Source organism: Eubalaena glacialis, chromosome 14 (genome assembly GCF_028564815.1).
Source record: "Eubalaena glacialis isolate mEubGla1 chromosome 14, mEubGla1.1.hap2.+ XY, whole genome shotgun sequence".
NCBI classification, from domain to species: domain Eukaryota; kingdom Metazoa; phylum Chordata; class Mammalia; order Artiodactyla; family Balaenidae; genus Eubalaena; species Eubalaena glacialis.
Window position 1 is genome coordinate 56594767 of NC_083729.1, and position 4135 is coordinate 56598901.

Sequence of the window (4135 nt, forward strand, 5' to 3'; positions counted from 1 at the left end):
CAGTGTTGAATCTTCAAGTAGGGCTCCTAGTTGTAGGTTTGGACCAACTTCCTCTTGAAAGAAAGGAAGTTGAGAAATCTACAGTTTCTAGGTAGAAGAACAAACAGAACATCCCCTGTCCTCTGACAGTCAAAAAAAAAAACACCTAACAAAACTGTAGTAGGATTCCCTCATTTTGTAGGGGGATGTTTTAAGGACTGTTTCTCTATTTTGCAAACCAAGGGGAGCTTCACCTGGTGTTTGGGTAACAAGATCCACAGTGGTGCTGTCTCTGAAAGACCAGACTCAGTGTCAGGGAAGCTTGGAGGCTGAGTGTAGGGAACAGCACAGTGCACCGGAAGAGCTGGCTCTAGTTATGGCACCAGTAAGTCCTGTGACTTGAACCAGCCCCGTCAGCTTTCCTCAGCTTGCCTAACTGGTTTGATTTGGGATGGCAGTAAGACTGCGTGCTATGCTCACTTCGATGATCATAGATGTTCCTGGGGGACATGTCAAATAACGGAGGTCAACCTATAACTCTTATTTTGTGTGGCTCATTTGTTCATTGTAAACACTTGGTTCATACTTCCTGCATGCCAGGTACTGTGTTTTATTTTAACTCAATTTTTACAACAATCCAGTGAGGGAGATATTATTCTTACCTTGATTTTGCAGATGAGGAAATAGGAGCACATGGAAGTTGATTTGTTCAAGGGCACCCACAAGTATGGGGTATGTGGTAGAGTCAGGCTCGAACCCAGGTCGTCATAACCTGAATTGTGTGTTTTTAACAACTGTGCTATGGTCCTTCTCCATCTGACCTCCTCCGAAGTATACTCAGTTTTGACATGTCTCTTTTTTTGGGGGGTGGTGTTCTTGTCTTTCTGAATAAAGAGGTTGTATATTGGGAGCCTAAGGGAGGCTAGAACTAGAGCTTAGTTGTTGTAAGACCCTGTGGCCTTCAGATTTCAGAGTCCTGCCTGAGGAAGATCTGGAGAGGTTTGAGGACTTCTGGTGTTTTCTTCTCATTATACATTCTAGATGCACTACTTTTTCCCTTCTAAAGAATATGCTATTAAATCCCAATGTTATTATTTTTGTTAATTGTAAAATTACTGTGCAGTAATTTGTAACATTCATTTGTATCATCAGTATCTATCTGTGGCCTATTGCTGGGTTCTTGCCTTGACAACAGCAATTATTGACATGCCTTTCAATGTCCAGCAGAACGTGGGAACATAATAATCAGCACTCATCACAAATCTATTCATTTTATTTGTTTTTATTAATTGTTTCTTATTACAACAACACATGTTCAGTGAGGAGCAAATAGATAATACCAAAATGCCAAAAGGAGAAAGAGAAAATCTTCCAGAATCATACCATTCTGTGATAGCTATACCAAAGCAATATCTATAGAGTTTTGCTCATAAAAGGCTGTATTCAAGAATTTTATACCTAGCCAGGTTGTCTTTCATGTGTGAAAACAACAATTATATTCTCTGGTAGACAAAACTTCAGAAATTTTCTGTGATATTGGTTCTCTTGGGCAAGGTTTTACTTATTTGTCTCTTTTGAAAAAAGTGCGTGAAGATAAATTCCAGGTGACCAAGAGATGGTTGATGGTGCAGTGAGTGATCAAAAAACCAGAGTATGACAAAGGCTAGGGGCAGACACTTAAACCAGTCAGTGTACATCTGTTTGTATACCTAGATAGTTATAAATAATAATTAGGGATTACATATAAAATCTGTAATTGGATTTTTGTTTACAAACTGAAAGCAAATGTAAAAAATAATTCTTAGAAGATACATAATACAGTAGTAATTATGTGGTAATCTGTACCTATAGCTCCAGATTGTATCATCAAAGTCTGAGAAGGAAATTCTGGGAATGGGTAGGGGAGGAGTAGGAGGTAACAGGATGAGGAGAAGTGGGAGGAATTCAAGGCATTTGACTTGGATAATGTGAATCATTTGTATTTGTATACCCTGAAAAATAAAGTATTATACAAGGATTTTGAAAAATATTTAAATTAGTCAAGTGAGGATTATTATCATTTTAAGTAATATCAATCCTTTAAAAATTTAGCTAAGTAACTTCGTGGCTTTTTAGGCAATTATACAATTTGTGCATTTTGTTTTTGAACCCAGTTCTCTCTGAGCTTGTTCTGCTGCTAAGCCCAGTTTACTGTGTGTTTCTCAAAGTAACCTTGATGAAGAGAAGCATACTGTCCTGTCTGCTTATGTCTGGGGTCTGACTGCCCAACTAGTACTAGAAATTAAGACAATTTTTTTCTTTTTTTTTTTTTTTAATGGACCGAATTATTTAATTAGGTTCTTTGTAAGAAGTTTAGAACACTACTTTGGGAAGATAAATTGCGTTTGTAAGAGCAGACACAGAGCGGAGGTAGCCCTGGAGCTGAGCAACAGCTTTGATTCTTCTCAGAATTTGTGAGTCCACAGCTTTCTGATCAACGTTCCGCTGCTCTGTAATCTCGTGTTTCTCTCTCTCTGTGTCGAAGATCTCACCTTCCTGGTGCCTGGGCTTACGCAGTTTCTTCTTCTTGAAGTAAGCATCAGTGAGATGTTCTGGGATTTTCACACCACTGATACCAATTTTGGTGGAAGTGGCAATGACAAATTCCTGGTGTGTTCTCCGCAGAGGAACTCGATTGAGGGACAGAGGCCCAGTCACAAGTAGCAAGCCACGGCTCAGCTGCTTCAGGAAAATGACCCTCTTGCCTCTGTGGTGCCCAGTGAGGATAATCAGAATGGTCCCACGAGTGATGCTAGCGCGCAGTTTTCTCACATGCTTACTGAAGGGTTTTTTTTGCCGTGACTCAACAGCTTTCGAGGCACGTCTTCAGTAGGATAATACCTAGGCATTTTGTGAAGATTAACCACCCGGGTACTACCATTCTTGTCACCACCAACTGGTTTTGTGACAGTAGCAAGAACCTTCACCTTCTTTTTCTTTTCAACCTTGGATTTAGCTGCTGAATACTTCCTCTTGTACAAGGCCTTTCTGGAATACATAGCCGATCGGGAATATCTGCCAATTCCTCTGACCAGGACAGGGTTTCGGCTGCAGTGGGGCTTCTGCTTCTTAATCTGCTTCACCTTTTTAACCTTGCCACCAGCATCAGCCTTCTTGGCTTCAGGTTTTTTCTCCTTAGTATCCTTCTCAGCCTTTTCACCCGCCATCTTGCAAGATGGGAAAGAGAGCAAAAGACAATTTTTTTCCTGTGTTTTTTTCTGAAATTTGTGGACATCAAGTTGAAGCTAGAATTCTACATGTGTGCACATCTCCTTTCAAGGAAATAAACTAAACAGATTGGAATTTACCAAAAGATGTTCTCTAATTCTGATTGAATTGATACTTTAATAATTCTTGAATACTGTTTTCTCACAACTTGAGGCGCACTGGCACTGAACACAGCTTCTTTTGGAAATGTTGGTGTTGCAGTTTGCTAATATCCTGTGTGTGTGTGGGTGTGTGTGTTTGGCGGGGGTGCAAGGAGGGCCAGGAAGGATTCATGAATCAGATGTTCAGATGAGGACAGATAAGAATCCCTCCACTAGTAGGCTAGTTGCAGGAAGGCTAGTCAGCAGTTCAGCAAGGAAGTTAGCAGCCTTTCTCCTGGCCTGACTGCTGCTTCTCCTGGTGGTGGCAAGGTTTTCAAGCCTCATTACTGGAAAGTTCATCCTGTTAGATTCCCACTTAGAGTAGGAGGATGTGTTTGGAAATAGCTCAGACTCTGTGGCCATTCTGACATAGACAGTGCCATTCCAAGTGTTGATCAAGGAGTTTAATTTATAGTTTCATCAAAAAATGTGAAAAATAATAACTGATTAAGAAGTAACCACATGTGCATACTACTGGATTAGATTTAGCAGATTTAATCTTGGCTGAATAATGAAGTGAGGTTGGCACGAGTTTTAGGGTCGAAACAGAAGAAACAAAACCAGTGATGGGCACAGGCTTGAAATATATACACTAGCCAGGTTACGCTACACTGATAAATAAACCCAGAAATGTCAGGGAGTTAAGGCAGAAAAGGCTTATTTCTTGCTTTCATAAAGTCCAGTGTTGGGTCGGCGAGGCTCTGGGCAGCATTCCCTCTGTCTGGTTAGGCTGCCATCTCAACAGGTGG

The 4135-nt window shown here is 40.6% G+C and overlaps 1 pseudogene; it reads right to left on the reverse strand.

The window, feature by feature from the left end:
• Positions 1–2331: 2331 nt before the first annotated feature.
• LOC133105244 (large ribosomal subunit protein eL6-like) lies at positions 2332–3185 on the reverse strand (annotated as a pseudogene).
• Between the last annotated feature and the right edge of the window lie 950 nt (positions 3186–4135).